This window comes from Clarias gariepinus, chromosome 12 (assembly GCF_024256425.1).
Source record: "Clarias gariepinus isolate MV-2021 ecotype Netherlands chromosome 12, CGAR_prim_01v2, whole genome shotgun sequence".
NCBI classification, from domain to species: Eukaryota; Metazoa; Chordata; class Actinopteri; order Siluriformes; family Clariidae; genus Clarias; species Clarias gariepinus.
The window spans coordinates 1,399,350-1,411,247 of NC_071111.1; the positions used below are offsets into that span (position 1 = coordinate 1,399,350).

The window sequence follows — 11,898 nt, forward strand, 5'->3', positions numbered from 1 at the left end:
AGGTATCTAGGTGTATGCATAGGCAATAAGCTAGACTGGTCTAGAAACACTAATGCGCTGTATAAGAAAGCTTAGAGCCCTCTGTATTTTCTCATGAGTCTCAGCCCTTCATGCCACTGGTGTCTTACACGAGCACATTCAGTCATAGACTGAGACCACCGAGACGCAACACAGAACACCACAGGAGGTCTTTCTCCTAACTTAAACCCTTAGGGGTCGACTGCGTGTCCACTTGCATTTTTTTCTGGTAACCATAAAAATAACTTAAAACTGCTGGATGTCCAGTTGGTGCTCCAAAAATAATGTGGGCTTCATAGACAATTGGAAGAGCTTTGAGGAGAAAGCTGGTCTGTTAGGGCGAGATGGTGTCCATCCCACTCGGGAAGGTGATTATCTTATTTTTACTTCATTGGCTCCCTGTGAAATTTCACATAGATTTTAAAATACAGCTATTAACGTATAAAGCATTAAATGGTCTCGCGCCGCAGTATCTGAGTGAACTGCTAGTGTCTTACGATCCGCCACGCCTACTTCGATCAAAGGATGCAGGCTGCTTGTCAGTACCGCGTATTATTAAAACTACAGCTGGGGGCAGAGCTTTTTCTTACAAAGCCACAAAGTTATGGAATAGTCTTCCAAATAGTGTTCGGGACTCAGACACAGTCTCAGTGTTTAAGTCCAGGCTAAAAACCTATTTATTTAGCCAAGCATTTCTATAAATAGATTTGCCTTAGGTAAAGGAGCAGATCTGGGGGACTCATGGACGTAGAGTATTATGGTGAACTGGTATGTTTAGATGCTGTCTTCAGGGGCGTAGCAAGCTTTTCAAAAGTGTGGGGGATGAATGTGGTTTGTTTGTTAACAATAAAAAGGATAAATAAAATGACAGAAGGGTACAAAAGGTATTAACATACAAGATATAAAAAACTTTCAATTTAAATGAGTGATAGTGATACTAGAGTGATACTAAAACACACTCAGAACACACTTGCTAGACTTGCTAAAGATTTAGAATCAGAAATGCTTGAATAATCTCAGGGAGAAATTATTTTGTTACTCCAAATATACAGACAACATTTCATACAAACAACATACTGTATATTCAGAACAAAAATATAAACAACTATGTACATATATAAATGCAACCAACAACAACAACTGACCAAATAATATATGACCAACTGTATCTCTCATTTAAAAGAACCAGAAGTGCTCTTTCTGCTCTCCTTACAAGAGACAAACTGCTCAGCAACCTTTTTTCTCTTTCCCCTGTCCAGCTTGTCTTTATGTACATGGCACACAGCAACACTGCTGAGGCGAGTTTGGGTCAGTGAATATTGAAAAGTAAGACAATGAAATAAATGCAAACAGCATCTAATGGTACAGTAATAGGCTACTGTTGTTTAATGTCAACATTTTTCAACTTTCATCTCTTAACTTCACTTACAGGATTTCGCTTGAAAAAGGTGTCAATCTTAATGATACTGTGTGACAAAAGGACAGTGGGAAGCTTGATGGTGATATGGGTCTGACAGGACTGGGACTGATACATTTTGCTTACTTGCTGATAAGCAATAAGTAATGAAGATATTTTCACAAATAGCTTTTTCTAAATAATAATAATATAAACAAAAGTATAATAATATAAATAATAGTATAAATAATAGTATAAATAATTTAATAATTTACTGTTTTTAAACATTAAAATAATATTCTTCCATAGTCAACAGGTATGCAAACTTTATTTTTACTTTACTTTAAAATACATTATTTCTCACTTTTTTCTCCTCAACAGATCCAATCAAACACAACAGGCCGGTCAGCTAATGAACAAACAATGCTCAAAATATCAAAATCAATTGCACTGGCAATAAACCCATAAATACATTGCTTAACATTGTCAATTTGTCCCTCCTCATCAATTTCCCGCCTTCTTCATCACAGTTACTTTATGCATTGATGCCACACACATAACCGAATTTAGCTACTGAACACTATCCCAATTAGCAATTACCATTAGTCTAAAAAACTAAATATAATACAGAAAACATTCGACGTGTCAACAAAACATAAACAGAACATCTTCCCAAACATATATCAAGCTTATTTAAAAACCTCAAGAGCATAAACATTCAAAGTAGCTGGAAAACGGAGTTGTAAATAATCATAACAACCATAAGTTCCCGCCTCCTCTGCACGAGCTGACCGATAAATCTAACACACCAAGAGAGGCGGGACTTAAGGCAGAACAGCCAATCATCAGCCGGTGTCATGTTTGAGAGGGAGGGAAGAGAAGAGCTGAAGTGAGCGTAGACACAGAGCGGACAGAGAAACGGAGAAGCGAAGGCCGAGGTGTTTGTTTAAAACTGCGGGAAAACTGTAGAAAAAGTCTGGGTGTTGAACCCTCTTACCGGGAAAAAGTCTGGGTGTTAAAACACACACATTCCCCACGGGTGCGACGCCCCTGGCTGTCTTCCCCACTCTCATCCCCCCTCATGTCTGTGTTTCCCTCTGGCTCCTCCCTTTTAGTTATGATGTCATAGTTAGTCTCTGCTTGCACTCTACAGTAAATATACATTCACATTATACATTGTGTGACTGTGACCAGACCTAACTGTTATCTACCCTCTTCTCTCTCTACCTCTCTCTCTTTCTCTTCCTCCTGTCTCTGGATAATTGTTACGATGTCATGTGTGTATGGCATGTAGGTGTGTGGAGGTGTGGTTGCTTGTGGCGGCGTGCACGCGCTCTCTCTCTCTCTACCTTTCCCTCTCTCGCAGGTGGCCCTGATTGAACGTGCTGTAACATTCGCCAGGATTGGGCGTCCTTGGATCTGCGCGTCGCCTTTAGGGGGAGGACGAGAACCGGAAAGGCGCGCGCGCGGTTGTGTTGTTTTCATGTGCGAAGTGTTGGCTTGTGTGTGTGTATAAAACTAGAACTGTTGGGTCAGGCCAGTGTTACTGATCGCTTGTGTGGTGTGAGTTTTGTTTCCCTTTTTGTTTCTCTTAGTATTTGTAAATATTGTAGATAGCTCATTTTGGTTTGTATATACGTTGTTTATGGAAGCAGTAGGGTTGGGTGCCATTTTTGTTTAAATCCCATTTTCTCCTGTTTTGTGTTAGTTAGGGAGTTAGTTTAGCCCTGTGTATAGCAATAGCATATCTATACAGTCTCTTACTGTTTACTTTTTTATTATTGTAATGAAATGTTTTCTGGTCATTATTTACCAAGTAGTTAGCATAGTAGAAATTATTTGTGTTGGTACTTTTTTTTTCTTGTCATCCTACATAGTTCTGAAAAAGTTAGAACATGTAGCTTTAAACTGTCTTAGTACAGCTTTACAATAGATATAGGTGATCTCCAAGTTCTTATCTGCAATCTGATGGGGGAAGGAAACTTCACTTCAGTGTCGTTTCTCTGCCCGTTCAGTTAGCTTTAGCCTACAACTTTGGTCAGTGCTGTACGGATTATTCTCCTTCTTCCAGTGGTTTATCACAGCACTGCCACCCCTAACAGCAAGGGAAGGGTTTATTAACCCTGGACTCTCCAAGTAAAGCAAGAAATGTAAAAACAACTGTAAGAAAAGAAAGTAATTTTGTATAAAGTAAAAGGAGAAAAAGTAAAAATTGATCTGTCCGTGTGTGTGTGACACAGACAAACTCAAGGTATGCAAGGACCCGCTCCTCTGGACATGTAATGACATCCAGGCTCAAACCCTGAGTCTTCCACTGTTGAAGTCCCAGTGTGTGGAACACACAGAAACACACACGTGTTGGGGGGACACTGTGGTTAGAAAAGACCATCTATGCTGAATAGAGGACATGGCCACCACAGCTGCAAGATGTTTACTGTATCTGTTCAACTTGTTTAGACACAGCTCAGTGGTGGAAGCTTCCCTTCTGGCCAACACTCCATTGCAGAGCTTGGTGACCAAGCCCATGACCTGAAACCCAAAGTCGTTTTAGTATTGAGGTCAAAGTCCACTTGCCTTGCGTTTGCAAATTTGAAGTGTCTGCCTTTATAGTAGCGCCCACCCTGTCTACTATGTTCTGCAGACAGGGTGATCATACTCTTAAGTTTCCCTCGGGACTTTTGTAAAAGCTAAAATATCACACCTTAGATCTGGTCATTTTAGAAGACTGAAATCTCCCTGCACCGTCACTGCCTTCTGCCATCTCTTCTCATTCAAAAAAAAATTAAAATAAACATGTTGCGTGCTGCGTTTGCATCAGACTGATGCTAGCTGGATAGGATTTACTGTAAATTTTCAAAATTGTGATAATCAAACACTGTTTTAATGATAATTAAATTTGAAAGCATATTACTAACCTCCAGTACATTTTACACTGGTTTATCATGAAACCAGTAATCGTTCCATCCCTAATTGTGATTCATATGCTTTGTGGATAGTATTTTGTTGAGTTCATTAGTTTGCATGATTGTAAAACCCCAGTGAAGACTTGGCCTGTGTAAAATCTACATCATTACCTAGTAAAATTATCACTCAAGGTATTTTTGCAAATATTCACGCACTTTTGACTTCATCCGCTTCAACAACTTTGCCATGAGTATAGTTAGTATAGTAATAATGGAACTGTCTGTCTGCAATTTTACATGAATCCCCTCCATGCCCATGGTGTTTGATCGGTAGGCACACAGGCTCTTTAAGCCCATACATTTACACTGTGCAATATTCTTTTAGATGACCAGAGGAACGCTGCCTGTGCAACTTCTGGTTCAACTCATCTCCCTGACTTGGTTACTCAAGGTGTTATTAAAATGCAGTGCCATGTCCATCACTAGGCAGACTTGCTAATGTGCAGTCAACACATTAATAATATAAAGCAAATAAAGAAGCTGGATGAATTTTGTTTTTAACAAGCAGTGTAATAAAATGTCATGGTTATAAAAATAATCAAACTTGATTTTTAAAAGATCTAAAGTCAATTATCACACACTTTTTGCCTTTAATTTTTTTTGTTCAGGTTCCCGTGTTTCATCAAGGCGGTGTGTAAAGAGACCATGGTCTGGGGAGGAGATACGAGCTGTGATGAAACACATGAGGTCTTTTATTGAAACCTGTGTCACAGTCACCAATGAGCAGTGTCTGAAGTGCCAAGAAAAGGAACAACCTGTCTTAGAGACGAGATCCATTCAAAACATTTGAGTTTCTGTACGCAACAGAGGCTTGGCCTTTAAAAAGCATTTAAATACTAAACACATTTTGGACAGCCTGAGCCTTTACCTTCCTAGGCATGTTTTAAAGGTTCCTGTCATGTGTTCAGAAATATTATAGATAACTTCATTTATCTTGCTCACAGGCAGTGTTTTGTTGTTGTTTGTTTTGCTATGTGGTTAACCTGGGCCAGGATCCACTTTTATTTCTCTTTTATTAATGTTTACAATGCTGTCCTTTTAAAGAATTGATTCTCGAGGTGAATCAAATATATTTCAGTGATCCAACAAATGTTGTGTTGTGTGTTAATAATGACACCTGGATTATTTTCAACATTTCTAGCTTAAATGCAGATGAGTTAAGTGTAGTAGTCAAACATAATGAAATCAACTAATGAGCTAAATATACTAAATCCTATTCACAATCTCCACAAAACAACACAAGAGCAACAATCAAGCGTATAGCATCAGATCTGGCAGGTAATGTTAGTCAGCTGACTGTTAGCTGATCGCGGCTACCTACAGGAATAGCACATCTATCACAGCGTACTCGTATTTAGCTCCTCAGTATTATCAGCTGCTATCGTTCTCCTGCGCTCATGTCCCCTCCTCCAGCTCCTCCTCTTCTACAGTCAGGACTTGGTAAGTAAAACAGAACTCCATAATACATGTGCTGTTGGGGTTGAGTTCGTCCTAGTGGATGCAAGCGTGTGTGTGTTTATGGTGAACTGGCCTTATAGAACTTATGTCCTTTCAAAGCAGGTAATACTTTGTGTGTGTGTATGGTGACATCACTGACCTTGTACACCACACTGTCCTTATAGGCCGTGTTACAGAAAAGTCTTTACAAACCACCAGAAAGTCTGAAAAAAAGCCTTTTTTTATATCTCGGTTGTGCAAAGAAAATCTTTTAATTTTAAGTTGTGTATAGGTTCTCTGATTTTTTTCATGATTTTTGATATGTTTTTTGTAGCTCTAGCACCACTGGAACCCAGTGTCCCCACAACCCTATGCCCAGTCTGATTTCTGAAAAATATCAAAAAATTGTCCCTCTAGCCCGACGAACGGGTATGTGTGTGTGTGTGTGTGTGTGTGTTTGTTGTGTGTGTAGGTGTGTGTGTGTGTGTGTGTGTGTGTGTGTTTGTTGTGTGTGTGAGAGAGAGAGAGGAAGAGAGAGAGAGCCTGTATGTGTGTGTGTGTGTGTGTGTTTGTTGTGTGTGTTCGTTGTGTGTGTGAGAGAGAGAGAGAGAGAGAAAGAGAGAGCCTGTGTGTGTGTGTGTGTGGGTGTGTGTGTTTGTGTGTGTGCGTGTGTGCGTGTGTGTGTGTGTGAGAGAGAGAGAGATGTCAGGATGTAACTGGTCACACTGCATTAGAGCTCTCGGGTAAGAAACACTAGCGCTTCATTCTTACACACTTTGTTCTGTATTTAGTTAATAGTGGACGTGACTCTATTTATCCTGTATTTTAAGTTACAGTAAACGTGTGTCATGCTTTCGATCTGCTGTCGGGAAATTAACTGTTTGTATTTAAACAACATTTTTATATTTTTACTTTTGTTTCTGAACTAAACTAAATGAAAAGTTATTTTACTGAGAAATTAAATTGAGTCAAATCTACATTAGTGTTAAAACTGTAATATAAGATTGTACACATGTTTGGACGTGAGTCCTTGACGTTACTTGAGATACAGAAGCGTACGTGTGTGGGTCATTTCTGTCTGGGAAATTCAGGGCAGCTAAAGTGTACAAATGTAAAAGCAGGAGAAATTAAACTCTACTCATTTATTTACACTATATAATCTTTGTGTTTGTAACGAATTCATGGTTTATAAATGTCTATAAGCAGAAACATAACTCACGTGTGGTTTAACACCTCCTCCTACAGACTGATCTATATGTGAAGGTTTGATGCCCCACTGATCCTGTTTTAGATGTGAAAATCTAACGGGTTAAAAAACTCTAACACAGGAAACAAACAAGAGAATTTCAGAACATGCAGTAATTAAATTAATCGCTTTTTAATGACAAACTTTCTTTAAACATCTAATTTAAAATAAAATGTAACAAAGTCTAAAGAAACATCACGTGATCACAACTGAGCCAATGGTTCTACTCTCTCGTGTTGCTGAATTCTGGGTAATCCTCTCCATCCTCAGTCTCAGTGCACGTGTGTCACTCGTATACATCCGTGTGTGTGTGTGTACTATAACACTGTGTGTGTGTGTGTGTGTGTGTGTACTATAACACTGTGTGTGTGTGTGTGTGTGTGTGTACTATAACACTGTGTGTGTGTGTGTGTGTGTACTATAACACTGTGTGTGTGTGTGTGTGTACTATAACACTGTGTGTGTGTGTGTGTACTATAACACTGTGTGTGTGTGTGTGTGTACTATAACACTGTGTGTGTGTGTGTGTACTATAACACTGTGTGTGTGTGTGTGTGTGTGTGTGTGTACTATAACACTGTGTGTGTGTGTGTGTGTGTACTATAACACTGTGTGTGTGTGTGTGTGTGTACTATAACACTGTGTGTGTGTGTACTATAACACTGTGTGTGTGTGTGTGTGTGTACTATAACACTGTGTGTGTGTGTGTGTACTATAACACTGTGTGTGTGTGTGTGTGTACTATAACACTGTGTGTGTGTGTGTGTGTGTGTGTGTGTGTACTATAACACTGTGTGTGTGTGTGTGTACTATAACACTGTGTGTGTGTGTGTGTGTGTGTGTACTATAACACTGTGTGTGTGTGTGTGTACTATAACACTGTGTGTGTGTGTGTGTGTGTGTGTACTATAACACTGTGTGTGTGTGTGTGTGTGTACTATAACACTGTGTGTGTGTGTGTGTGTACTATAACACTGTGTGTGTGTGTGTGTGTGTGTGTGTGTGTGTACTATAACACTGTGTGTGTGTGTGTGTGTGTGTACTATAACACTGTGTGTGTGTGTGTGTGTGTGTGTGTGTGTACTATAACACTGTGTGTGTGTGTGTGTGTGTGTACTATAACACTGTGTGTGTGTGTGTGTGTGTACTATAACACTGTGTGTGTGTGTGTGTGTGTGTGTGTGTACTATAACACTGTGTGTGTGTGTGTGTGTGTACTATAACACTGTGTGTGTGTGTGTGTGTGTGTGTGTGTGTGTGTGTGTACTATAACACTGTGTGTGTGTGTGTGTGTACTATAAAACTGTGTGTGTGTGTAATATAACACTGTGTGTGTGTGTGTGTACTATAACACTGTGTGTGTGTGTGTGTGTGTGTGTGTACTATAACACTGTGTGTGTGTGTGTGTGTGTGTGTACTATAACACTGTGTGTGTGTGTGTGTGTGTGTGTACTATAACACTGTGTGTGTGTGTGTGTGTGTACTATAACACTGTGTGTGTGTGTGTGTACTATAACACTGTGTGTGTGTGTGTGTGTGTGTACTATAACACTGTGTGTGTGTGTGTGTACTATAACACTGTGTGTGTGTGTGTGTGTACTATAACACTGTGTGTGTGTGTGTGTGTGTACTATAACACTGTGTGTGTGTGTGTGTGTGTGTGTGTGTGTGTGTGTACTATAACACTGTGTGTGTGTGTGTGTGTACTATAACACTGTGTGTGTGTGTGTGTGTGTACTATAACGCTGTGTGTGTGTGTGTGTGTACTATAACACTGTGTGTGTGTGTGTGTGTGTACTATAACACTGTGTGTGTGTGTGTGTGTGTGTGTGTACTATAACACTGTGTGTGTGTGTGTGTGTGTGTGTACTATAACACTGTGTGTGTGTGTGTGTGTGTACTATAACACTGTGTGTGTGTGTGTGTGTGTGTGTACTATAACACTGTGTGTGTGTGTGTGTGTGTGTGTGTGTACTATAACACTGTGTGTGTGTGTGTGTGTGTGTGTACTATAACACTGTGTGTGTGTGTGTGTGTGTGTACTATAACACTGTGTGTGTGTGTGTGTGTGTGTGTGTACTATAACACTGTGTGTGTGTGTGTGTGTGTACTATAACACTGTGTGTGTGTGTGTGTGTGTGTACTATAACACTGTGTGTGTGTGTGTGTGTGTGTGTGTGTGTGTGTACTATAACACTGTGTGTGTGTGTGTGTGTGTGTGTGTGTAATATAACACTGTGTGTGTGTGTGTGTGTGTGTGTGTGTGTACTATAACACTGTGTGTGTGTGTGTGTGTGTGTGTGTGTGTGTGTGTGTGTGTGTGTACTATAACACTGTGTGTGTGTGTGTGTGTGTGTGTGTGTGTACTATAACGCTGTGTGTGGGTGAAGCATCTTTTACTTTGTACTTGTGTAGGATGACTTTCACAAAAAAAATAATAAAGTCGTTCTACACAGCAGCCGCCTCACCCGCCTCTTGTCTGCAAGCTAGTGTGTGTGTGTCTGTGTGCATGCTTGGTTAAGTGAGAGTGTATCGGTAAACTGGTGTGTGTGTGTGTGTGTGTGTGTGCATGAAAATTGTCCCACACAGCAGTGATATCAGTGTGATTTTTTCCCCTTGAATTTAGTAAAGCGCTAAAACTCCACCTTACACAGTTTTTGTCCAGCTGATAATCAGTTGAGTTTATAGTTGAGTTTTTGTGGCAGTGTAATATAGAGTTAGTATTAATAATATATTGGTTGAATTTGAATTAAAAATATAATATAATATATCAAACTCGTGCTTTGAACAGATTTTATTGTGAGTTTTAGTTTGAGTGGATTTTAAATCTCCTGTTTAATCAACATTAATAAATGATATTCTACACAAATCAAGCCTCAGTGTGTTGGAACATTTGTACTGATTGTTGTGTATTGTTTGTATGATCTGTACTTTACTGTCTCACTGAAATGGTTTCTCATTAATCTTCTCTTCTCCAGGTGACCAGAGACATGAAATCTGTGGAGAAACTCCTTATTGTATTTTCTCTGGTTCAAGGTTTGTGTAGAATTGTTAATGTGAATATGACAGGAACTAAATGATTTGTTTATTAGTGTGTGATTCTCTAGTGTAACACAGATTCTTCTAATGTGTGTTGTGTTACTGTAGTGTAGGTGTGTGTTGTGTTACTGTAGTGTAGGTGTGTGTTGTGTTACTGTAGTGTAGGTGTGTGTTGTGTTGAATTTGTGTTTCACTGTGAGAATAAGTGTGTGTTTTACTGTAGGAAGTAATATTACAGTGTACCTTGTTAGTGGTTTTAACCCTGTGTGTGTGTGTGTGTGTGTGTGTGTGTGTGTGTGTGTGTGTGTGTGTGTGTGTGTGTGTGTGTGTTTGCAGCTGTTTTGTGTAGAGAATTCTCCATCAGTCTACCAGAGAGTGTAGAAGCTCTGAGAGGACTCTGTGTTCTCATACCCTGCAGCTTTCAGATTAATAAAGAATATGATGAACAGCTCCAGGGAGATCCTACAGGAATCTGGTTTAAAGATGGCACTCATGGTGACAATAACAGAGTCTTTCACTCTAAAAAAACTGAACAGAACAAGATTAAAGGTGAAATTATAGGAGACCTCCGCATGAAGAACTGCACCACCATCTTCTACAACATCAGTGAGAGTGACAGAGGAGTTTATTACTTTAGAATACGTTCAGGAATCCTGAAACACACTTATAAATCTTCATCAGTATCTGTAAGAGTGCGAGGTGAGAGTTGCAGCAGTGTGTGTGTGTGTGTGTGTGTGTGTGTGTGTGTGTGTGTACACTGTGTGTTCCAGTGCATCATTAGTGTAATTAGTAATTACACTAATGATGCACTGGAACACATTTAAAACTCATCTTTAATGTGATACTGTGTGTTTATCTCAGACTCAATAAGACTGTGTAAGGAGGATCAGGAGGAGGTGGAGGACCAAAATGAGGTGGTGAAGGGAACTTCAGTCAGGATCATCTGCTCTGCTCCATCTCCTCCATGTTCCTTAAACCCTCCCACTTTTACATGGAACTTCCTGCCTGAGGAGAGAAGACAGGAAAAGAACCACAACACCATCTTCAGCTCATCTCACCTGAACTTCAATGCTACTCACCTGCATCATGGACAGGATTTCACCTGCACTGCCACCTACTGGCTCCAGAACAAAACTATATCAGTACAGAACTCTCTTACACTCCATGTTCTGTGTAAGTGCTGATTAATCAGTTCACATTCAATACACTTTAATGATTCATGGAGTCTCCTAAATCCTGTTTTTCCTCCTTCAGATGGTCCTAGAAACACTTCAGTATCAGCAAAAAAATACACAAATATATAAATATATATATAAAAATATACAAAAATGTTTAGCTGTAAATTTTTTATAATAAATTTAATAAATAGAATGGAATTGAAAATGAAATTGGACATTGAAAAACATGTTCAGTCATGAGCAGAATACTGTAGTGTGCAAAGTTCAAAGTTCCATGGTGTGCAAATGTGCATTAATATGCAATGTGATGAGTGATGAGATTGTTATTGTGTGAGAATGCAGATCAGAGTGTTTAGTCCTAGTTGTGATTGAGAGGCCGTATAGCCTGCAGGAAGAAGCTCCTCCTCAGTCTCACTGTGTTGGACTTCAGGGAGCGGAATCGCTTTCCTGACCTCCTTCACCATCTTCCTGGCCTTGGTCCAGCACCGCTTACTATCGACTAAGTGCAGGTCAGGAAGCTCGGTGCAGATGATGCACTCAGCTGATCCTGAACCAGGTTGAGATGTTTGTGATGCTTCATGGTGCAGGAGTAAAGGTTCCTAAGCTCCTTAGAGGGCAGTC

The 11,898-nt window shown here is 39.7% G+C and overlaps 1 long non-coding RNA gene across 1 annotated transcript; it reads left to right on the forward strand.

Moving 5' to 3' along the window:
- Positions 1-6,452: 6,452 nt before the first annotated feature.
- On the forward strand, positions 6,453-10,792 carry LOC128533949 (uncharacterized). The gene is made up of 3 exons (XR_008361427.1): positions 6,453-6,557; positions 10,039-10,096; positions 10,436-10,792. It is a non-coding gene; the product is annotated as an uncharacterized LOC128533949 (long non-coding RNA).
- Positions 10,793-11,898: the final 1,106 nt, after the last annotated feature.